The following is a 25129-nucleotide window of genomic DNA, read 5'->3' as shown; positions in this document are numbered from 1 at the left end:
CCGCGCGTGTGCGTGGGAGCGGCTTCTGGCGAGGGCTCCTTCCCCGTCTGCAGGAGCTGCTCGGCCTCTTCCAGCTCATCCCAGCCAGTTTGGAGACAGTTGCCTTGCAGATTTCTTCTCCAGGCATGTCTGGGCTCTCTCCCTCTGAATTTCCGCTGTGGTAGTTAGCACGTTATTTATGGCAATTTTTTCCTTTTTTTTTTAGTGTGTATTAATGTTGTAGGTTGCACAAGAATATTGGCTTTTCCATAGGGCTCCTTGTCATCCAAAAGCTGCTCATTTTTTCTTTCCCAGCCAGAACTGGCATCCCAGCCAATAGCTATGACTATGGCTCAGGTTTTCCATGCTTCAAATGATTGTTGTTCACCTTTTCCATTCTTTGAAGCCTACCAAGGACTGACTTGGAGTCTCAGCTGAGGACTGGCTCACATTGCTTCATCTAAGTCCAATTTTCTAACAGAGTTAAACTAAAGTATTGTCTGAACCTCATCAAGATACCAGGGTTGCCCTAACTTTTGGAGGAAATCTTTAGTGAAAACATTGAAATCTCTTCTGAACAAGATGGAGAAGGAATTCTCTTTGGTCAAAAGACTCATGGCCGGGGTTTTTGAGGACAGATGCTGTTTTCTGGGTTAAAATGGTCACCTGTGTCTCATGCTGCCCAAGGACTGTGGGCTGGGGAAGTCCCCACATCTCTGAAGAGTTCACCTCCATCTCTGGCTCCTCTGACCCCACTTGCTGCCTCAGGTCACAGCAAACCCTTAATTCAGGGAGCCACACAACATAAAAGTGGAATGTTTTTACTGGGGTTTTATTTCTGCAGTCTGGAGGATAATCAGGGGTCCTCGGGTTTCTGTGGGAGTTGAAAGAAAGGACAGAGCAAACTGGCACTGTTCCCAGTCCAAAATGTTTTCACTAATTGCATGCAACCTTCCTTACAGGAGAGAGAGGCTGCAAATACCACTGGCAGTTTAATTACCACTGCTGGTTCACGTTGATTTTATTTATGCTGCTCCCAGTGTTGCGTGTGAGCGCAAGGTGGGATGCACAGGGAATCATGGATGGCTCCAGGCTTGAGGGAGGGAGCTGAGGAGGGTGTGTGTGTTTATTTGGGGGCCATGGAGCCTTTTCAAAGAGGCACTGGGCGGTCACACCCCACACCCATCGCTGGTGTGGGTTGGGAAGGGAACGTGGGTGTAGAGGTGAGATTTTGGGACTTCCAGGCCTGCTTCCCAGAACTTGGCTCAACCCTGAGCCCTGTGGTGGATGAGCTCCCCTCGCTGTCCTTCCCCTCCTCAAACAGGAGGCGTTTCCTCCCCATCCCAAAGGGGGGAGAGAGCGGCACGGGAGGAATCTGATGCGAGCAGGCTGATGGCTGCCGTCCCAGTGCAGGCTCAGCAAATGGGGCCTGTGATGGATGAATGTGCAGGGCAAGAAGTAATAAAATGGGCCCCAGTCATGTAATCTTCCATTAAAATGAAATGCATACCAGAAATGAGGCATTTCTGCAGCTTGTACCATCTCCCACGGAAGATCATGAATAAAAGAGGCAAGTGTACTGTTGACAGATGCCGGCATGCATAAAGGACAGTTCCTATAAAGGCAAAGCCCCGGCTAACAGATGGACTAAAGATGTGAGATGCAGGAAGATTTACCAGTCTAAATAATTCAAGGGAATGTCGTATGGGGAGGCAGTGCTGGAGAGGGGAGCCGGCAGAAGGTACAGATGGAAAGGCAGGCCAGGCCTTTCCCACAAACCCATTAAGAACGTCGCTTGTCTGAGTGACAGTATGTCGCACAAGGCACCAGCAGAGATGGGTGGATTTGCCTCCAGCACTCCTTCTGCAAGGTCAGGAGAAGAGGTAATCTCAAAGGTTGCATCTATTTGAGGTTTGTCTCCTGCAAGGCCGCTTTCTCCAGCCTTCCTCCTCTCTCACCTCTTCTACTTCGTCCCTTCTTCATCTGCTGCTGGGAAAAATGGGAGCACAGGAATGTTTCTGCGGCCACAAGCAGAGGGTAGATGTGGCAAAGGCATTCAGTGCTCCCATTGCTCTTGCTCAGGTCCCTTGACATCCTTTGGACTTGGAAGGGGCCTGGGGGCTAGTGCTGGGTGCCCTGTGCCCATTGAGGGGCACTGGTGGGGCTTTTGGGGGCTTTACAGAGCTTGGCAGAGAGATGTGGCTGTTGCACGATGTTTCCCTGCCTTGGCGTTGGCAGCTGGAAAAATTGTGTGAATCTCCCTGGCTGTTAATAGGAAGTGTGAGAAGGGAGGGTTTTGGCAACACGGGATGCAGGGATAAGCTGATGTAGGAAATGGCACAGAGGATGGGGCATGGTGGTGGCTGAGAGCAGGTCAGGGGATGCCCGGGGCCCCTCTCCCACTGTTTCCTGGGAGCCTGGGGTTGGCTTTGGCAAACATTTTGGGAGAAGAGGGAGGATAAAGGGCAAGATGCAGAGGGCTAGATAGAAGTCGGTGGCAGCTGCTTGGCAGAGATTGTGCGCGCTCTCCGCTCGGAGAGGACGCCTTCCCCGGGCTCGTCAGCCGTCTGCAGCTCGGCGATTAATCATTGGTGTCAGAATCCCTAATCCTATTCAATGGAAAACAAACAGCGCGGCATCCAGCCCTGTGCTGAGCCCAAGCAATTAGCATGTTTACATGGGCTGGGGAAGCTCAACAAAGAGTGGCCAACGGGGGCCACGGGAAATGAACCCTTGTCAGCCCCTGATGTTCCGAGCGCCTGGGATCCCCAGGCTCTGACTCAGGCCCAGGCTTGGAAATGTGGCTGGATGCTGTTGGATGCAGCTACTTGCCACCAAAAAGTGATTTTTCTCCATCAGGGCTCAGGTGTCTGTGAGTGTGGGCAGCTGCTGAGGTAGGGGAGTATGTCTGGTATGGATGGTCAGCTGGGGGAATGGGGAACTGCAGGAGATTAGGGGTTTGCTCCTGCTTAGGCTCTGAATCTGTAACAAAAATAGCAGCCAGAGCTTTTGCAATTCCAGCAAACTCAGCCCTGATGCCAACCCCTTGTCATTAGTCCTCTCAGGCCCTCCCAGGTAGAGCTACATCTCTCTGGCGGGAATTATTTTGATGCCTTTAGGTGCTCTGGGTCAGGATTGGGCTCTGCATGGCTGGGGATGTGCAGGACCAACATACCTGGTGTGCTGGCCCCATCCCTGGGGGGCTCAGGTCCCTCACATGGGCTCCAAGGAGGTTTGAGAGGTGGGTTGCAAGGAAAGGTGCAGGACTAAGCAGACATATCTGTCCCTTGTGTGTGTCCCCAGGGCCTTGCAGCATGCACCTGAGAAGAAAACATTTCCCAAAACCAAGAGAAACAAAAACCTTCCTCCAAGTGGGTGGAGATGCTGCATGGACTGCCCTGCCTGAGCATCTCTGGATTATTGAACTGGGTTCTGCAAACATGATTTCAAACAGCAAACAGCAAAGCAAGGGCAGCAAGACATAACCTTTGTTTCTGCAGGACCTACCAGAAGCTGACAACGTGGGTACATGGGCAATGGGAAAAACAGTTCATGTTTTAAGCTACACGTGACCTCTGGAGCTTCTGGGCTTTGGAAGGTGAGAGGGAGGCAATCCTCACAAGCACTTGATCCCTCTCAAAGTGAAGGAGCTTTCCTGGGTATACAGCTTTCCCCCTTCCTTCCCAGAAGTGCATCTGATTTTTGGGGGTGGGAAGAAAAAAGAGGATTGATTCAAATAAAAATGTATTTGTATGAGAAAAATTATTTCCTTCCATGAGTAAACACATAGTTTGAGGCAAATTTATGGCTTTGGCCTGGTCATTAATATCTGGTTGTCAAAAAGTATTGGTTTGAACAAAAATATGTTGTAATAAAAATGCATTGTTTTGAAGAAATTTATTGTCCCCATGAAAACCTATTCAATTCAGAAAGATATGTTGATTTCAATGAAAATCTATTTGTTTTAAGAGACAGAGAGAGGGAAGTTGCACTCAGCTGAGAGCCAGGGGCTTCTCGTGGTACAGATCTCCCTGTAGTCCATTGGCTATTAGGATGGGAAAAGGTGGAAAATCAACAACTGGACAGCAAAGGAAATCTGTAGGACTTTCCTGTGCTCAGTGACCATCCTCCCAGTCAAGGAAAATTGCCCCAGCTCCCCTGGGGAAAGGAGAGGGAGGTGGTTGTTCCCATTCCTTATGGATTGGATGGCTTCTTCCACAAACATCTCTGCTCACCCTGCTGACATTTAGGTGACTTTTAAAGGTCCTTTGCAGCCCAAAGGGATCTTCACCAGCGAGGATCCCAGGGAGTGGCTGCTCCTGAGAGCCCACCTGCAGCTGGAAAGGTGCACATCTTGCAGGTGGCCTGGAGACCTTCACCTGCTGCATCCTGCCTCGAGGCCCACATGAGCAGCAAGAATGTGTGTTGGTGAGTAGCTGAAGGGGAGCTGGCTGTGTCCACGCAGCTCCCCTTTGGTGGAGGGAAGGGCCCCTTTTGGCTCAGGGCAGCTTTGTGGTGTGTCTTTGTGTTTCTCCCAGCCCTGCTCCAAGATAGGACTGAGGTTTGCTATCCTGCCTAAGCCTCTTTCCCTGCCAGCAGGGACTGGATGAAATTCACCCTGAGCTCCAAAGCCCTAATGCTGCCTTAGCTGGGATTATGAGAGAAGCCACCGTGGTATCACCTGAAATCCACCTCGCAGTGCCTCCCGTTTAAAACAATCAGCAGATGTTTGCAGTGGGCTTTTTCTTTCATTATGCTCCAACTCTGCTATTTAATCAGCTTCTTCCTTCCTCTGTTTGTACAAGGTATCGCTCGCCCATATTAAAGGGGGGGAAGGGAAGGTGCGAGATGAAAAAAAAATTTTAAAATAAAATAAAATTGCCTACCCAAGAAATGTCACTGCTGCAGCGTTATCCCCTCCCTGCCAGCACAGGCACGGGTTCTGGTGTCAATGGAAAGGTTGCCTCTGATTAATATTAATAAAGAATTAGAGCTGTGTTTGTCATGATCACCTCGTTTGGTATTGCTCTGTGTGGCAGGTGAGAGCAGAGGAAGGAAGGGAAGAGGTCTGCACGGCGTTCATTAATCATTTCATCAGGAAGGAGTTCAAAGCTGAGGCCAGTCCTAACAAGGGCTGCAGGCAGGGATGGGGCTGTGTTTATTCAGATGTTCCTCCTCATGTCCCTGACCTGGTGGGGACCTCCAGAGCTGAGGTGCCCTTCTAGGATCCAGGCCATCCTACCCCCAAACCTGGTCTTGTCTAGGTCAAGGTGGTGTCCCATAGTCTGACACATGTCCACTGTGGGTATCTGCTTGTCATTTGAAAAACAGCTCCTCAAGAGATCCTTGTTTCCCTTTGAGTCAAGATTAACAAAGAGCAGTGAGACCATCCTTTGAGAAGCTGCCTGGTGGTAAACTTCCTTCTGCATGCTGGCACTCCTCAGAGGAGCAGCTCCTCAGGCCAGGAGCTGAGAGACCTTGTGAGACACGGTGGTCTCTGGAAACTCTTGGAGTAAGCCCCAGGAAGCCGTGTTCCATCTCCAAGGAAAGGCAGTAGGGACACACTTGAATTTAAGGGACTGAATCCAGAATCCTTATCCTTCCAAAAGATGGTTCCTTCCACCATAAAACAGGTGCCTAAGATGGAGGACCCCACATCCCTTGCTCTGTTAGCTAGAAGATCCTATAGGTGACCTTATACTCAAACAGCTATTCAATGGTTCAAAGAGGTTTTAGAGGCCTAAATCACATCTTTACAGAGCTGCTCTGCAGCAGGCCAGCCCTCCTTTGGCATATGATGGTGTTGGGAGCACAAAGATGAATGTCACAGCAGTTCAGGTCCTGTAATTAATGCAGTTTGGAATTAAGAGCGAATATCGGAATTAAGAGGAATAATAAAATATTAAGAGTGAGTGGCTCTGACTGAGGCTGGTACCTTGCACTGAGTTCACGGCACCCAAGTCAGTCTTGGCTGATGTTTGCATGCAGAGCTTAGTGTGGGCAATTTATGCAGACTTTTAGTGGTATTTTGTTTCTTAAAACTGTGGAGATTCCTGTAAATCTTGGCTTAGACACATCTGTGTGTGGCCAAAACTGGTCTCTGCTTTCTTCATAATATTTTTTTCTGGATCCAAGACCAAAAGGTGATACACACGTACATATGGCAAAAGGTCTTTGTATTAAGAATTTACAGCTCAACCTTTTTGTTCCTTTTTCCTCTTTTTTTTTTTTTTTTTTTTTTTTTTTTTTTTTTTTTTGGGATGCTATTTATTATTCAAATGTGGGGAGAGTCGAGCCAAGTGGTGCATTGCTCTCATTAATTATTCTCTGGGATTAAGGAATCGGTTAAAACCATATCTCCCTTAATCCTGTTTTATTAATTTTATATTCTTGGCAGAAATATAAAAAGAAGCAAAACAACAACTCTCCCCTCCCAGCTCTCTCTACAAGGGGATCATGCAGCTTTCTGCTAGGACCCTGAGAACAGGAGGTCTCTGGTGTTCCATGGATGCTCGTTTTTTAATTTGATAAAATAAATTAGCACAGGATTAGAGCCTTCCTGACAGCACAGCTCAACTGCAGTTTCCACCTTGAGGGAGGCATTAAGCATCATTTAAAGTGTGGAGGTGAAGTGGGAGTGAAGTTCCCTCGGAGAGAGGGAACTTTCCCCTCTCTAGGAACACGACTCAGACACAGCCAAAGGGGATCACCTTTCTCCAGTCACAGGTTTTTGGGTTGGGTGAGGTGGATACTGCTTGGTGAGAGCCCACCACCTCATTTCACACAGCAGCTACAGCTGATAGCTGCAATCACCCTCTTCCTTTTGGGACAGTATGGAGATGTCAGTGAAATATTTTCCCCTGAAACAGCAGAGGTTTGACTCCTGGGAGTGAAGGCTTGGTCTCAGAGTCAGGATGGGAAAATGGGAGCAGGGATTTTTCAGGTTTTATCTCATTTTTGTGACAGAGAGGCTCCAGCTGATGCTGTCATCAGATTCTGCTGGCATGAGGTGTGGGAGGCTGGGCTGGGAGGGAGCAACCTGTGGCTGCACTGCAGATGCAGTGGCCTCCAGACTGCTTGTTTATGTGGCTGCCAGGGAGGAGAGAAAGGACAGTGGTGGTGTGTGGCTCTCTGGCCTCTTCTTCCAACAGAGAGGAGCTTGGACTGGGCTTCCAGGAGCAAGACTGAACCGAACCCCCAGAGTTTGCAAAGCATGAGCTGGGCTGTGAGTGCTGGGCTCAGCTTCTTGAAGCTCATTTTGAGCCCCATGAGGGAGAGGCATTTGGTCCCTCAGCTAAATGGGATCTCTTGGGTGGCTTTAGGGAAACCCATGCCATGGAGACATTTAAACTGGAGTTTATAGGGTAGTTCTCAGCGTTCTGCAGTGCAGCATTTGGGACCAGTGTCCTGGTTTGAAGGGCAAGTGTCTGCCAATGGAGGCAGGAGCTTCTCTTTGAAATGGAGAATGGAAACCCCCTCCCTCCAAATTATTATGATTTTGAAATTAAGGGGCTCTCAGGCAAAGATATGGGAATTAGGAATAACAGTTCTTTACTAGGAATATTACAATAGAAATGCAGTATTACAAAGAACAATCCCAAAACACTGCCAGAGTCAGAATCCAAGCTGACACCCGTCAGTCAGTCAGGGTGGTGGCAGCAGTCCCATTCAATGGTGGCTGCATCCTCCTGCAGTGGCAGATGTGGTTCAGCTGGAGCAGTGCTCCTGGAGAAGGTGCAGTTTCCTCTGAAGGTGCAGGGATGATGTGGAAAGGTCTGGCTTTCCTCTGGAATCCAGTGTTAAGAAGGTCCCTTGGTGTCCAAAATCTCAGTTTTTCTCTGAGTAGGAAAGGCTTGGCTGCTCCCCCTGGCTGGAGCATCTCCCAGTGGGATGATGGAATTTTATCAGTCATGCAGTGGGACTGAATGGGCCAGCAGCAGATGATATCTGCCTGGAGGGAGGATGGGCTGTGGGAAGATAAAGATGATTGTCCCAGCTGGTTTAAAGCTGGCCCATTAGCAGATAATATGTGCCAGGAGATCAGGGTCACTGCCCCACCCAGCTCAACAGATGGGGACAGAATACACATTGCAGGCCACATACTGTATTGCAACCCAAGAGAACTGGTGACAAGGGTTATATGAAAAAAGAGACCGTGGTGGCTGCATGGCTGATGAATTCTTGTCCTGTGCTCATCTTGAAGCTGAAGGACAACTGTGCCCACCACTGAGCTGGGTGCGGGGGATGCATTGCTGTTTGCCTTTAATCTTTCTGTAAGTCAGGCTTTTGTTAGGCTTTTAAACAGAGTCATGCCTGAAGTGTTTATTAGTGTTTTCTCCCTGGAAAAGGTGTCTGCTTTGCTAGTAATAGCAGTGGCTTAGCAATGAGTCTCCAGAGAGCCAGCTAGGCCAGGCTGGGATGGAAGGAGGTGTGGAATCCACCCTCAGCTTCCCTGGGAAGGGCTGTGTGGATCAGCAGGTGTTAGCAGAGAGGTGCCCTAATGCTGAGCTGGCCTCAGGGTCACTGCTGAAAGCTGCTCCCTCTTTTGAGGGTGTCTTTGACTCTCTCCTGGTCTCATCTGGGCACCTTTGCTGCAGAATTGAGGGTCACACTGGAAGTCTGTCAGTTGTAGGAATTCCCACAGTTCAGGCACCTGAACAGTGCAGAGATTTTTGCAAAAGGATCTTCCATTCAGTAGTCATTCATACAGGAAAGCTGCCCAGAGCCCACAATTACACAAACACCCTGATTTGTCAAACACCCCAAACCAAGGCATATCTATTTCCTTTGCCTTTTCTTTACCAACCAGGGATTTCTTTTCTTCCACAATGTGTGTGCTATTATTTCTTGTTTGTGAAAAGTCACAAACAAGGAAAGCAGGGAATTTGCTTTTATATAAAAAACCACAAGAGTTTCATTGAAGAAAAACTATAAAATGGATGGTTTAATTTGTTTTATTCAGTCTAGGAACAACTTCCTAACTTGCTGTGTAGGAAGAGCCAATTCTTTCTTGTCCTTCAGCAGAGCTGGCATGGAGCAGGGGGATGCACCATTCCCAGGTGCCTGGTGTTCCCTGTACAAAAGGCTCAGGCAGGATTTCACTGCTTGGTAACTCTGTGGCCTGTGGAAACTCACTGGGACCCAACCAGGTGCCAGGCTGGTGCCAAGCAAGCTGTGTGTTATCTCATCCTGAGAGCCCCCAGAGTGGTGGGGTGGGATGTATGGAGCTGGTTGGAGGTGAGCTGTGCTCTGCTCCTAGGGATATGCAGAGGAATCCTCAAATGATGCCAATGGAAAGCTGAATTAGACTCCATCCTGCTCCTAAAATAGTGTTACCTGAGGTGGAGGTCACAAAACCAAGCTTTACCAGTGGTGTTTGGGCAGAAAATATCCTCTGTACTGATCCCTGGGTGAGCTTGGGTGGATTGGAGGGGCCTTCCCTGTTGTTGGAGTAGTGCTGTGGCATGGCTGGAGCAGCCTCCTCTCTCTGAAGGGACATGAGGCAAAGCAGGGTGTGGGCTGGGAGCACTCCTGGAGTTGCCTTAGTGATCACTGGCTTTAAAATAGCTGAGAAAAAGCCAAAAGAATATTGATAAAAATTTCAAACATCTGCCTTCAGGTGCCCTGGTAGCATTTTGATCTTGTTCCCAAACTTCTGGGTGAGGGAAGAGCTAATTTAAGTTAATTTGCATGGTGAAGCAGCACTGATGTGCCAGGGAATGGGGACCTTGCACAGCCACTCAGAAAGCCAAAAAAACAAAGGCGTGTATTCCCAGATTTGAGGTAGGAATTATATACACTTAGAGTCATGAACTCTGGGTAATAATTGAAAGGTCAGATTGATGAGAGCAGCCTCTGAGATACGATTTCTATGACAGCTTGATGGATGCTCCACTATCAAGGTGTGCTTTTAATCATAATCTCATTACTCCACTTCTTATGGTTCGACTCACCTAAACTCATGGGAGGAATCAGGGGCCACCTCTAAAATGTGAATTGGCTTTTATTTGGAGGTAGAGGAGTTGAGTGGTTGGAAGAACAAAAAGGAAAGAAATGGGCTTGAAGAGAGGAAAAGACCTTCTGGGCTGAGGGTGAGTCAAGAGCGTGTGTGAGAGCAGAAGCCTCACTGGTCCAGACAGGACACCACCTCTTCTTTTGCAGTAAATACCAAGAAGCCCAGAAGATCCAGCACATCCACTGGCCCATCCATTCTGGCTGTGCAGAAATGGCACTGTGGGCCATGTGGTGACATTGGACACGTGTTTCCATCTGCATTGCTGCATCCAGCTCTGGTCCCCAGCACTGGAAGGACATTGTCCCTGTTGGGGTGAGCCTAGGGAAGGCCACTGAGATGATTAGAGGGGTGGAGCACCTTTCCTGTGAGGAAATGTTGAGATAATTTGGATTGCTCAGCCTGGAAAACAGAAGGATTTGGGGTGACCCAATTTTGGCCTTCCAGTACCTGAAGGAAGCCTACAAGAAAGATGGAGAGGCACTTTTTACAAGGGTGTTTAGAGAAAGGACAAGGGGGATTGATTTCAAACTGAAAGGGGATAGGTTGAGGAAAAAATTCTCCCTAGGGAGGGTAGTGAGGCCCTGGCAAAGCTGTGGATGCCCCATCCCTTGGAGTGCTCAAGGACAGGCTGGATGGGCCCTGAGCCTAGCAAAAGATGTCCCTGCCCATGGCAAAGGGGTTGGAATGAGATGATTCCTAAGGTCCCCTCCAATCCAAACCATTCCATGATTCTGTGCCATCAGCACCACCATAGCCCTGGGGCACCTGGCTAGTGGGGGCTCCCCAAAATCATCCACGGACTCCTCTCTGCGAACCGGGTGCCAAGGCTGGAGGAATTCATTCTCACCTCCCTGGAACCTCCTGGAAGAGTTAGTATGGAAATTTCAACCTATTTTTAAGGGTTATTTTCACTCAAGTGAAATCTATCAAAGGAGGAGGGTTATTTTTACAGCACGCAGCCACTGCCGGTTGCCATGGCAGCGGGCGGGTGAAATGCAATAAAGCATCCCTGTGTTATCGTAAACACAAAGGGAACCACGGGAAGGGAGGAGGCTGTCCTTTCCTTGGGGGGAAACCTCATGGATCCCCCCCAGGACCCTCACAGGGCTCAGGGAGTGACAGCCAGGGAGATTCTGTGGGGCTCAGTGGGCTGACATGAGTGTTGTGTCAGCCTGGGATGAACTTTTTCCTCTGTTCGTTTGGAAACACTTGGGGTGAAGTTTGGTAGAAGTTTAGGAAATGCATCACCCAAAGAGGGGGAGCTCTGCATTGGTTTTCGATCTGACTTCCAGGACAAGGAGCAGTCTGTGGACTTTTAAATGTTTTCAGCCTGTGAAGGGATTTTGCAGATGGTAAAAGGGTTCAGCCTCTCCACCTCTGTCTGCACAAACTCAGCTGCCCTGTTTCACCCCAGCAGCTGAGCACATGTGAGGAACTGGAGTGTCCCAATGCTGCTGGACCCAGAGGAGTCTTGGGGTGTGTGTGTGGGACCCCATTTGGGATATCCCTCCCATCCCTGTGTCCCCCATGTATCAGAGAACACAACCAGAAACTTCATGAGCCCCTTGGGGTGCTTTGTTCCTGAAGCCTGTGCTGCTCTTGTTGCTCTTCCCTCCCAAGGTGCAGAGTGTCCTAAGGTGACACATCTTGGGTGCACAAGGGCTGGCTGGGCTGCGGGGAGCCTCACACCACCCAAGGGTTTTTCTGGTTTTTTTTTGTTTTTTTGTTTTATGGAGGAGATCCAGGCACTCAGTGCTTTTGTTCAGAAGCATGTTGAATTAGTCCAGACCATCCAAAATGCCTTGCAATTTGGCTAGCCCCAGAGGTGTCACTGAGGTTTTGGGTTTGCCACTCAGCTCTGACACTGGGAAAAGCCAGTGGTTTTGAATTTCATGTTGTGAGGCAAAAGCCCAGCAGTTGTGAGCTGAAGATGTTCTTCATCCTTGCTCCATGAAAACTGAGTTATTCCTAACTGCAAACACCCTCTGCCAACCCAGCTTAAGGTCAGTCCCACCCCAAAATGTACAAATTAAATCCTCGAGGATGTTCAAACAAGTTGGTCATCCTGATGCCACTGAATGCCAGAGGACAGATGGCTGTGAAAAAGGTGACAAAGGTGAAAAAGGTGAAAAGGTGAATCCCTTGCACCAACCAGAAGTCCCACTCCTGCCTTCTGCCAAGATGCTGCTGCAGGGTTTGCAGGGTGGTGGCTTTGGAGCTCTGGGACTTGCTTTTGCAGGGAGAAGGAACAAAGGCAGGACTTGCTGTGCAGCAGTGTGAGTATAAATAGATCCCTGGGAGGGTGAGACCAGCGGGAGGGGAGAGACTGAGATGATTTCTCTTTCCAAAGGAACAGTCTTGACGCCACTTTGTTTCTTTTATAGTTCTACCCCGTGATTGCTCCTTGTGCCCTTATCTAGGCAAGGATTGTGTAAAAACCCTGGCTACTTGCCAGGGGAAGGCAATGTACTCCTTTTTTTTTTTAAAAAAAAAGGGTTAATTTTCTTTTTATTGAATAATGAGAAAAAAATATGATAATGCTCAGCTGGAGGTGCCACCTGAAAGGGTTCCTAACTACTGGAGTTTGTGTTGAATTATTTGAGAGTCAATAATCAGGGTATTTGGCTCTCTGGGAATCCCTCTGAGGAAGAACTCAAGCTCTCCATCAGCCTGGTGGTATTTAGGCAAACTTTTGCTTGGGGAGCACTTTCACCAAGGACTTCTCCAAAGCAAAGCCAAGGAGGGTTCCCCAGGGGCTGGGATCCACTGGCAGAGCTCTAGATAATCTCCCTGAGACCAAACTTAATTCACAACTCTCTGACGTACAGTTGGTTCATGAGTGTTTCATTATTCAGGGGTGAGGACGAGGCAGCTCCATTCTTTGAGAGCATGTTGCACTTTACAAAGCATTAGCAATCAATGCTTAATGGAAGAGGCTGTATCAAGCTGTTAGGGAGAAAGCCTATTATAGAACGTGGGCTCCTGCTAAAACAACGTGTGTGTCTGTTTAACACCTGATGTTAACTCGGGGAGCGTGTTAGAGAGCTCTGCTTTTTGGCACAGAGAAAATGAGAGGCACTTTATGTATTAAAGTGTCACCAAAATTTCCTCCCTTCCATTAAAGCAATCTTGAGAAAGTGTTGTCTGAAAGGTAGCTGGCTGAGATGGGAATTTGGAGGAGCTGAGACATGCAGCAAGGAGACTTCAAGCTCTTTTAGTGTTTTTAGCACAAAACCAAACTGGTTTTGGTGGGGTCTGGATGCCCCTGGCTCAGCCTGAGCTGTGAATCCCATAGCCCAATCCAGCAGGGAAATTCAGCTCTTCATCTACAACAGCATGGACCGACAGGACGAGTGGCATTGGCTTTAAACTGGAGCAGGTCAGGCTGAAATTGGATATTGGAAAGAATTTTTTCCCTGTGAGGGCAGGGAGGCACAGACTGCCCACAGAAACTGTGACTGTCCCATCCCTGGAAGTGCTCAGGGCCAGGTTGGACAGGATTGGAGCAACCTGGGACAGTGGAAGGTGTCCCTGCCCATGGCAGGGAGGTTGAAACAAGGTGATTTTTCATTTTCCTGCCTACCCAAACCATTCCTTGATTCTGTTTGCAAGGTCCAACACCACTGGGGCTGAGTCCCAGCGGTGCTCTGTGGCACATAAACCTTATCACTGTGTCTGTCACTGGACTGAGCCTCTCAGACTTCCAAAACCTGCTGTTCCCCACTCCTCACACCTGACCCCTCTGTCTTATTCCAGTGCTTCAGCAGTTAAATGGAAAATGGTGTCTGAGAAGATTAGAATTAAGTTATTAAAGCATCTGGACACTTTTAAGAGGATTGCTGAGCACCGTAGTACTCAAGATTGACTTGAGAATTTGGGGGTGGATTTGCAGCTGGAAGAAATTCCTCATGTACTGTATACCTGCCCCTAGTGTATATGTTAGCATACTTGGCACAGATGTCTCTTTGTTTCCGTACAGGAAACTAATTGCCTTTCTTGTTTCAGTCTGAAGTTTTCTTGTGTCATTCTGTAAATAATGAGAGGCATTTCTCAAAGTTTGCCAGCGCCTTTGTCTCTCCTGACAGTGCCTCAGCTGCTTGCCCTGCCCTAGAGGAGCGTCCCCCTTGCTGGAAACCTGGTGTCATCTCAGCAGCTCCACACTGGCCGAGGGGTTTGTCAGCTGGGAGATGTCCTGCAGGGATGCAAAAGGGGTTTTCCTGTGAATTCCTGGAGATGAAAGCTCCTTATTTATCCTCAGCATAGTGGGGGCAGCAGCAGCAGCAGCCAGCACCTCCTGTGGCCCACAGGGATGTGGCCCCCAGCAGCACAGCTCTTGCCTGGAAGGGGGATTTTCTCAGTGCCCCAATGCACCTGACCCTCTGTTTCCTTTCATGTGCCTTTTAGAAGCTGATTTTTTGGGTAGGCAGCCTCTCCTTGTCTCTAAGCTGTATCTCCTGAGGCTTAAAGAAGAAGAGAACAAGTTCAGGGCTTGTGACAGAATTGAAACAACGTGATACCGTGATGGAAATCCAGCTCTTTCCTGCTGGTACCAAATGATGGTGTGCTACAGACCCGTGGGAGAAGAAATACCCTCAGAGCTTTCCCAGGAAGGAAGAGCTGGAGCAGATACAGGATAAAAGAGGGATGAGAGAGCCTAAAGCCGGCCTAAAAATTTGTCTGCTGCTCCAATTTGGTATGAAAGAAGAATTCAGGTCAGTAATGAGGGAGCAGATGTGGATGCCTGGTGCAGGAGGCTTTGCTGCTGTGAACGAGGCAGAGTTCACAGGTGTTTGAGCAGCAGAAGGGGAGGTTTGTGTGGTGGGAAAGGGAGGGTCAGTTCCAGCCATGGGTCTGTGACTGCCCACATCCACCCTAACCAGGAGGAAAGAGCACTTCCCTGGTCTGGTGGCTTACACAGACAGCTCTGTGAGCAGAGGGAATGCAGCTGGGGCACAGAGCTGCTCTGCATCCCAGCTGGCACTGGGCAGGATTGGAGCAGCCAGGACCCTCTGCTGCTGCTGACCTGGCTGGCAGGGCAGCTCCAGTGACCCCATCCTGGCCACTGGCAACTTGACAGTGCTGCTGCTTTCTTATTTCAGTGTAGCCACCACAGCTCTGCTTTCTGCAGTGTGATTTGGGCTACAGAGGGGCTGCAGTCAGCAAAGGAGCAGCAGGAGGGATCGTGATGGGAGAGCTTTGGCTTTAGCTGACTGAAAACTGCGTGGGAGGAAGGCTCATGGATGGCCAGAGGATGCTGTTGGATGTGTTTGAGCCAGGCTTTGGGCTCTGCCAGTGCTCCAAGGCTGGCTTCTTGTGCCTGGCTGTAGAGATGGGGTGGCTGGGAGAGGATGCTGAGCCTTGCCTCAGTTTCCCCTCTGAGAATGCAGGAGAAGGGAGCCTTTGGGACAGCTGAAAGGAAAGGAGGAGGAGGTGTTGGGTTCTCTTGCCAGCACCTGAGGGCATGTTCTGGCCGGCTGCCCCTCCCGCTGGGGTGGCTATTTATCAGAAAGGAAGCCGGCAGGGAGGGAAGAGCATCCTGAATCGCCTCAAGCCATCAGATCTCTGTCAAGGATTTGGCCTGGACTTCTATTACCTGTCCCAGTTGTCACTTGTGCGTGAGAGCAAGCAGGGACATGGTGGGTACCTGGTTACCCGGGGGCTGTCACATCTGCTGCAGGGGGGACAGTACAGCTTGTGACAAGCTGGTGTCATTAGCACCGGACACCGAGGCTGCTGCCGGCCGGGATTCACTGCCCACCTCCCTGGGATCAGCCGAGCCACGGCAGCCCCTCATCCGGAGCGTGGCTGGGGCAGCAATCCCGGCGGTGCTCAGCATCCCTGCTCCGGGAGGGGGAGATGCTCCGGCAGCGCTAATTGCGGGCGGCTCCGCTTGGGACTCCGCGCCCCTCAGGCTGCCAATCACCCCCTGCTCCCCTGCACCACGTCAGCGGTGTCACCGTGTGTGTCACCGCTCTGTCACCGCTCTGTCACCCGCTCAGAGCCGGGGCACTGACAAGCGGTAATTGGGTCCCCCCTCCAGCAGCATCCTCTGCCAAGGGCAGAGGGGGAGGCAGGAGTGACTTTGCTTTTGCAGGAGTGACTCTGCAGCCATCTGAAATGATGGAGCAGCTCGCCCACGGAGACTTTTGGGGGGCCACGTGTAGGAGCTGGTGGGGGACGGTGGTCAGGACAAACTCAGGGGCTCTCCATATTCCGGTCTTGAAGTTTGCAGTTTATTGCATCGGGTGTGGGTGAAAAGGGCTCAGCTGGGAGCTGCCAGCAGAGCAGGGCAGAAAGAGAGTGGGGATAGTAAGAGTTCTAAGAGGTAAGAGAGGGAAGTAAGAGAGAGATTTTCCCGTTTACAACACAGTAAATCTGTGTTGAATATTCTAATTCCCACTGACCAGTCTAATACAAGATACAAATCCTATAGCATTTACATACAGCCTGTAAGAATCATTACATTACCATAATGTGTTATAATTTAAACCGTAAAAACTACTCTTTGGACCCCTTCTGCCAAGCTAGCAGGGTCTTCTCTGGCCTTTGGACCTGCTCTCCAGCAGAAGGCATTGTTCTGTCAAGAGGGGATTACTTTTGGCTAGCTATCCTATTGTCTTCTAGTTGTTTAATAACTAAGGTTTGGTATCTCAAAGATGGCTTTCATTTCAATCTCGCTTATGGTTTCCATACTCTCAAAATCTTTTTATCATATTTATGAGATTTTCCTGATTCATCCTTCCCAACTCTGTCGGACCTGCCAGGTGTTGGCTGGTGCTGGCACTGGGGAGTTTATTAGATTAGGTGATTGCAGCAGGGGGGATGCTGCAACCCTGGGTGTGCCAGCCCTGTGTCACTGCTGGAGTCCAGCCCTCCTCATCCTTCCCCCTGTAGATTTCCTCCAGCATGACTGTTTTAAGGGCCTTTCCCACGTTTTGCCCAGCTCCTCTCACGCCCTGGTCTCGGTGTGTCAGTGCATTTCAGCACTGATTACAGTAGTGATGAAAGCCCCTCTCAGCAGCAGGGCTGGCCAGAGAGGTGGGGAATGCTGCCTTCTCCATCATCAGCACTGCCAGCAGCACTCCTTCTCATCTTCCCATCTCCTGGGCTGCTGCTGCCTGTGTGGTATCAGCAGCAGTTCATCCCCCTGACAGCACATCTGCAATTACTGGGAGGCTTTTTTACCTGTGGCTGCACATCCCTGCTGCATTTTCAGCAATAACAGCTTCTTCATCTCTTGAAATCAGAGACTTAAGGCAAATGTTTTTGTATTTGAACGTGGTCATCAAGGGAAAGCATCATAATCTGTGTGTGGTTTTTGCTGCACTCACACCACTCCCTGTGGCAAATGCTTTGGGCTGATGCTTGGCCAATGCCAAGGTGAGGGATGGATGTCAGTGCTTTAGGATCTCTGTGAGGTTACAGGTGATTTCTCCTCAGCTGTGGTGCCCTCCACGATGGTTTCCCCATCTTCCTTCCCTCAAGGCCCCCTGACATCTGCACTGTGCTTCTTGCCCATGTTCCCCTTCCACAAGGAAACCAGGGAAGAAAAATGGCTTTCAACTGACAGGAAATAGTTTAGACTGGATGCTAGGAAGAAATTCTTCCCTTTGAGGGAGTTGGCAGAGGTTGCCAGAGGAGCTGTGGCTGCCCCATCCTGTGTTCAAGGACAGCCTGGATGGAGCAATGTGGTCTGATGGAAAATGCCCTCACCCAAAGCAGAGGGTGGGAGCTGGATGAGCTTTAAATCCCTCCCAAACCAAACAATTCCATGATTCTAGGGATACCCTAGAACATTTTTCCCTATCACAGAGACCTGTGATGCCAAAAGCACACTGAAGACCCTCATGGCCTGTTCTCATCCATGGGGTAAGCAAAGCCTGCAGACAGCTGCCTGCCCACAGCTCACTGTTATCCATGCCAAGGACCATTGGAATGACTGCCACAAGCTGAATGCAACACCAGGAGGCATTTATCCAATTTATCCTCTCTTAAATTCACTCAACTACCCGCAACAACAACAACAAGTTGTTTCGAATTTAAGAAATTAATTAAAATAGTAAGTAAATAGATGATCTGGGGCATTAAGCTGGGCATTTTTTAATAAGTACTTATTGCTGCTTTCCCAAAGGTCCTGCTGATGTCAAGGGAGGCAACATCTTCCTCACAGTCTGTTAGAGACAGGGATGTCATCCTGAAGGAGCCCCCCAAAAGTGTTTCCTTGAAGGTGTCCTTTCTACCTCATTATCACTACTTCATGTTCTCTGAACATTTTTTTGACCACATTAATGATTACAGTGAAGCAGGATTCTTATTGGCAGCACAAATCACCCTTTCAAGATGATACCAGCACTCACAGTCTGATTCCTGTCATTAACAGAATTATTATTATGACTTTGCCACGCTTCCCCTTCCTAAAGAAAACAGTCCAAATCCAAATATTCTGGCTTAAAAATATCCCATGCTCATTTTCCTCTCTAACCCAAAAAGAGGTCACACCAGCCCTTCTGGGTAATAGAAGAGCATCTTTCTCTGGATGTACTTGTGCTGTGGTTTAGGTTATCAAGCACACTTCTCAGGCCTGAGAATGATTGTACATCCTAATTGTGCATCCTAATTGTACATCTGCTGAATTCAGCTGCCTCTGGGCTCAGCACTGGGCTCAGGTCTTCTGCAGCTTTGCTGTTTGGGGACAGAGCCAGCAGCTGTGGAAAGGTGACATTGCCAGATGTTGGCCAGGTGTCCTCCTGTATGACTTGCCCAAAGGACCTGAAGGTAATCCAGGGGATTGATCCCAATATCCCAATTTAGATGAGGTGCCTCTCTTCTTTTTCTCAAGCTTCAGGGCATCACTGATCCCATCCATCCAGCGAGTTGGAATTTTGGCTACCCTGAAATTAGCTGCCAGAGCAGTAAAACAGGGAGCTGACAGGGTGTTTGTCACAGCTGGGACTGTCCTCACCAGACTGAAGGTAGCTGGATGATAGGACACACAGGAGAGGACACATTGTTCCCAGTCTTGGCCGTTATGGCTTTACAAATGACTATTCCAAGCTTAGTTCCAAAATGGTGTCGTGGCTTTCTCTGCTGTCATCAATTGCCATCAACACTGCATTTAGCTGACATAATTACTTATTGTTACAATCAGTGCCCATTAGGTTAAAGCTAAATTACAGTCTCAGTCCTTGGGAACTGCCTATTACATCCATATGAATACGCAAAGTTCATCACTCATGATTAACGTTGCTACAGTGAATACAAAAGGAATTAGTGAGGACCTGTCACTTATTGTAAAGTGCTGCCAGATTATGGTATCAGAAATGATGTGTCAACTGTTAAAACTTAATAATCCATGCTGGAGTGCTGTATCTGATTATAACAGTGATCAAAGGAGAGGCCTGATTGACACTCGGAAACATTCCGGGACCGATAACCTGCGAGGGTCAGGAGGCAGGGCTGAGTGCCAGGCACACAGCCCAGGGTGCTCACCCCCAGCTCTGGGCACTCTCAGGGGCTCAGGACACTCCTGGGGGCCTGGCTTGGGCAGGAAAAGATCAGTGGGTTTGTGCTCCTGGGGCAGCTCTCTGAGCTGCAGCTCCTGCCTGGAATTCCCTGTCTGGCAGAGAAGCCTGTGGGTTCCAGCGTGAGGTTCATCTCCCTCCCTTCAGCTGGTGGTAAATCACCCTGCTGCAGTCAGGACTGGCATTTCCACACCTTTCTCTGGCACTGATGAGACCAGTGTCACCTGGGACACAGTGTCACCCAGGAGCTCTCCTCATTCAGGTGAGTTTTTGCTGTGCCCCTTCCTGTGGGGGAAAAGCAGCATCCATAAGTATGGATCCATGCATGTGTACAGGGATTTAAAAAAAGTTCTAAGATTTTATTTCAACATTGCTTAAGGGGACTGCCTGATTTTTCTAATTTGAAGAGACTTTTTGTTTAGAAATCGGTTGTTTTGCATTTTCTTTTCAAACTCCCGAGACTGAAGAAAATGTTTTACTCCTCTCCCCTCAGGGGTTATGTTTTTATTTTTTCCTTTTTTCTTCTCTCTCTCTCTTTTTGTCTTTTTTTTTGTTCGTTTGTTTGTTTGTTTCTAAAAACCATACTATGAGCAAACATCAAGATCTGTTGTTGAACTCTGCTAACAAAGTCCTCTTGGGAGGAAGAGCTGAACCACACAGGCTGAAGCACATGGGCTTGACAGAATTGGGGGCTGTAAATCTCTGTCTGGCCCCTGCTAATCCCCCAAGACAGGCTCTGGCTGAGGCAAGGGATGGCGTGGCTCCTCCAAATCCATGGCTTTGTGCTCCTCATCCAGCAGAATGCCTGGAGCCAGGATGTGGGGAGGTCCTCATCCACAGTGGAGATTTGTGTCAGGCCATTGATGGATGGTGAGCCCTGCCTGGGTTCTTCCCCACAGCCCCATGGTTTTGTTTGTGGCTATGGTTGCACATCAGAGAATCACAGCATCACACAACAGCTTGGGTTGGAAGGAACCTTAAAGGCCTTTTCATGCCAACCCCACTGCAATGAGCAGGGACATCTTCAATTCATAAGGAATCTCTGAACTCTGCCTTGAATCTTCCCAGGCATGGAGCATCCACCACCTCCCTGAGCAACCTGTGTTAACTGCAGTTTACTACTGGTCACAGCTTGATTTGGAGCTCAAAGCTCCCTTCTCCATATCAGAGCATTTACCCATCCCTTACTCAGCTGACAGCATCCTGCATCCCCACCAAAGAGCATTTACAGCTCTCACAGGTTTCTGCTCAAAGGCTTCTGAGCTCTTCTGTGACTAGTGCAAGGTTGTGCTTTCTGCTGCTGCTGTAGGATCCCAGTGCTCCAGCAGATGCCAGAGGCATGGCTTGTCCTTTGGATAGCTGTTACTCCTATGCAGCCCTTGCTTCCTGAGCAGCCTGCAGTCTGAGCTGTGTCTCCTCTGCCTGTAGCAATTCCAAAGCCAGGGAAAGAAAGCTGTTCTCTGGAGATCAACAGAACAGGGGAAGATCCACTAGCCAGTGGTCTCAATGTCCTTGCTTAATACCTCAGTGCCAGGGCATGGGGAAGGTAAGCCAGGCTGCTGGGGAGCTGTGCCAGTGCTCCCCGGAGCTGTTCACACCACAGGCTGTGAAACCAGTCAGAACTGGGCTGCTCCACTGGGATTTCTCTCCCTGGACTCGTGTGTCCACTGTAAATCCACGTGGTTTCACCACCAGGCCATGCTGGAACAGACCAACACACAGGGGAGTGTGCTGGTGCTGCTTCCAGGTGTCTGCCCTGCTGTGGGTGCTCCAGGCTCTGTGGAACCACTGGTGTATTCAAAGCTGTGTTTGTATCGTGTCTCCCCTCCAAGTTTGTTGTGTTTCCCACACCAGGCACCCTCACCTCTCCTTTCCAGGCTTGCTCCAGCTGTGCTCCATCTTCTCTGAGGAGCAGTGGTATTTTTTTGCACCAGTTTGAATCTCCTTTTCCCGTGGTCCAGTGTGATATTTGTTTTCTTATCTCTTCCCAGCTGGCTTGTGTGCTGTGGAGCTGTTGGACAGCTAAGGAGGAAACTTCATTCCACCCTTCTTGAGCAGCATCCTAGCTTTTGTTGATCATGCCCTCTCCTTTTCCCTGTTTTTCCCTGTGCTAGACACACCTGCATATGTATGTATAGCATCACACAGGGTTTGTCCCCTTCCATATATTAGAAGATCTGATAACAATACCAAGGATCTAAAAACCAGAAAGGTTCAGGCAAGCTTTCTTTAATTCTCCCACACTAAGGCCTTTCTTTTGAACTGACTCTAGAGGTTGTTTTTTTTTTCTTTGCTTGCCTGACTGTGATGGCAAGAGCTGGATTTCTTTCTTTTCTGCTGCAGCAACAAAGCAACATAACTAAAAACACTTGTTTGGGCTAAGCTGAAAACTTGAAACATCTTTGGTGTGAACCTGCAAACAAGACTTCCAGAGTCCCGCTCTGTTCTGGTTCAACTGATATATTTGATCTCTGGAAAAAAATAATGAAACATTTACTTACCCTTGGCAAACAAAGCTCCCTTTGGAGGACCTGAAATGCGATCTTGTCATTTCCATTTCAAATAATTTTAAAAGTCTGTATAATTTTAACCATAAAATGGAAAGTGTAACTGGCCAGTCACTGTTGATAGAAACGTTCCCTTTCAAAGCATTCAAATAAAATCTTTCATCTATTTTCTTCAAGCTTTCCTGCCTGGTTTGAAGTTGAGAGATGAAGTTGTGCGAAGTTGGCTGCTGCTGAATTTGCTTTTTTTTTTTTTTTTTCCTGAGAGGAGAGAGATTGAGAATGACAAATATCAGTCACCAGCAGCTCTGTCTCCACCCGTGGAGCTTCAGATCTGCCCTTCCTCACCTCCTTTCCCCCCTGCCCAAGTCCTTGTGCGGCGATCCCGGCTCCGGATTACAGCTCCGGCTCCTCTTCCCGGCGCATCACCAACATGTTGTTTCCAGGGTCATAAATTTGCACTGTGATGAGACACAACCAGATGTTCGGGTACGTGAAGCGACTGGCGAAGCAGCCAGCCCGGCTAATGAGGAGCGGGGCTCCCGCCCCGGGCCGGCCAGGACAGACGGAGAGCGGCCCCAGGAGCCCCGCCGAGCTGCCAGCCCGACCCTTCCTGCTCCCGGAGCCCAGGAGCACCTCCAGGGCGGGGACCGGGCGCTCCGCTGGCTGTTGGCTTCTGGCTGCCATCTGGAAAGAGAGTTTGGGTCGGTGCAGGGGGGGATGCGCCAAGCTGCGGTGTTCCCAGCAAGGATGCGGTGCTGTGGGATGCTTTGTCGTGTAAAAACACTGCTGAGATGCTGTTTTGGGTCGTTTGGGTGGCTGAACAGGCTGGTTTGGAATGCAGAGACTCGTGGGGAAGCCAGGTCTTAGCTCGGGATGCTGAGGGTTGCCCGTTTCCAGCTGGCTCCATCCAAGTCCCCTGGCTGGGCAGGGAGCTGGGGCAGGGCAAAGTGGCACTGGAGAGCAGGTGGACAGCTGTCCCTCGTGGGCTGTGAGGCTCCTCAGCATGGCTGCAGCTCTCCAAAGTCTCCTGCACACACAGCCCCCCATGCCCCTCACAGCCCCCAACACACACGCTGCCCGTGCAACCCCAGTCCTTGTTGGTGCATGGAAACATTCACTGCTGATGTGCTCAGGCACACACTGGAACTCTGATTCCAGCCCCAGCCTGGAGATTTGGCCTCACAGCTGCTGCTCACAGCTCTGGGGCACTGGCCATAAACTAAACCTCGAGAAATTCCACCCCAACATGAGGAAAATCTTCACATTGGGGGTGGCAGAGCACTGAAACAGCTGCCCCAGGCAAGTTGTGGAGTCTCCCTCTCTGGGGACATCCCAAACCCACTTGCAGGTGTTCCTGTGTCACCTGCTTTGGGTGGCTGTGCTGGGCAGTGGAGTTGGACTGGATGATCTCCAGAGGTCCCTTCCAACCCCAACAGTTCTGTGATTCTCTTTCCCTTTGCTCTTCCCATGGCTCCTGGTGGAATTTCCTCACGTGCATGCTCTCACGGCACAGGGCTGGGCAGGTCTGCTCCCTCCCTGAGCATCCAGGTAAGGGCAGAAGAGGGGAAGCAGCAGAAGTGTGCTGGTACCACACCCAAGGGCTGCATGTTGGCCAGGACACCCTCAGGAGATGCTCCTCAGCTGGAGGCTCAGCAGCAGCCTCTAAACTGGAGAGATGGAGCTTGGTAAGCCCTTGGAGGGCAGAAAACACCGTGGTACCTGTGGCCACCAGCACCCCTGCAGCCCCACTCCAACAGAGGGAAGCCCAGCCATCCTCAGATCTTTGCCATCAGGATTTTTCCAAGGAGGGATGGCTCAGGCAGCCCTTGGGCATGTTCCCAGCAGCCCTTTTCAGGGCCATAAGAAGGAAGGTGAGTACTTGGCTCTGCTCAGCCCCTCGGGAGGAGCAGCCCACAGCCCTGGGGGGCTGTGAAGGGTTCCAGCTCCCTCCCCATGGGAAGGCCAAGTGCCCACAGGGCTGTCTGCCAGCAGCTCCTGGGCTGCCCCAGCGTGTCCAGGTGAAGAGGGGATGCCCCCTGACAGGCATGTGGGGACCTGTGCATCCCCCCCGTGCTGCAGAGCACCCACCCCATTGTGCAGCAGCACTGGAGGGAGTTTGGGTTAAAAGGGGTTAACAGCTCTCTGCTGTAACACATGATTGGTCTTTATGAGGTTGAAACTCTTGTCTGTTTGAGGCCTACAGATGATGCTAAAGAGCACAATAATGACAGCAATTCAAAGCAATCTAATTATGCAAACGGGAGGCTAAACAATTTCATCATCCTTAAATTAGATTGTCCTAATGAGATAAAGACACCAATTAATCCTGAATTAATTTCAATAGCCTATTTCAGGCAAACACTTTAATATGCAAATGTAAATGAGAAACAAAGCCTACTGTAGAATGCCAGAGTTCAAAACCTCTCTCTGCACAGCTGCAGCGGGTGTAAATAGTGTCTAATGAGTTTGCATGGAAAGACACAACCAGTTGAAAATTTTAGACTCCATAAAGCACAGCCGGTGCCTCAGGTAGGTCGTGGTGCAGGAGGAGAGGGAGGAAGAGGGAGGACTGGCTTGGGAAGGCATCAGCCACTCTGCACAGGCACACAGGGCAGGGCCAGCCCCTGCCTCCTCGGGATGAAGGCTTGTAACAAGACACTGCCCCGAAGAGCTGAATGCTTCACACCAAGCACCTGGCCTGCTGCCTTCCTAGGGCACAGAGATGATTTTAATTAGCTGTTGCATAATTGTTTTAAATCAGCCATTTTGCTATGCACTCACACACACACATAAAATCCACTCCTGCTTTCTTTTCAGTGTTTTTTCCAGGGTTTTAGGTTACAGGTGAACCAAACTTCATGCAGAGTTTCTCTTGCCTTGCTTCCCTGCTGTAAGAAGGTTCCAGGAGACAGCCAGGAAGTGAGTCCTAGTCCCAGGGCCTGTCTGAGGTCTGTCTTCCAATTTAGACTTTGTTTTAATTCCAGCCCTGGGCAGGGGAGCTGCATGGGACTCTGCAGAGGCAGCCATGGGAAATGATGGCATCAAAGGTGAGGCTCAGCTCTGAGTTATTCCTCTCCAGCAAGTGCCAGGAATGAGCCCTGGAGGAA

The 25129-nt window shown here is 49.7% G+C and overlaps 1 long non-coding RNA gene across 1 annotated transcript; it reads left to right on the top strand.

Annotated features, from left to right (window-relative positions):
- Positions 1 to 1374: 1374 nt before the first annotated feature.
- LOC306805949 lies at positions 1375 to 4383 on the top strand. The gene is made up of 3 exons (XR_013775342.1): positions 1375 to 1862; positions 3283 to 3577; positions 4243 to 4383. It is a non-coding gene; the product is annotated as an uncharacterized lncRNA (long non-coding RNA).
- Positions 4384 to 25129: the final 20746 nt, after the last annotated feature.

The sequence above is a fragment of the Erithacus rubecula genome (assembly GCF_903797595.1).
Source record: "Erithacus rubecula genome assembly, chromosome: 10".
Taxonomy (NCBI): domain Eukaryota; kingdom Metazoa; phylum Chordata; class Aves; order Passeriformes; family Muscicapidae; genus Erithacus; species Erithacus rubecula.
This window is presented reverse-complemented; position numbering and strand designations above follow the sequence as displayed.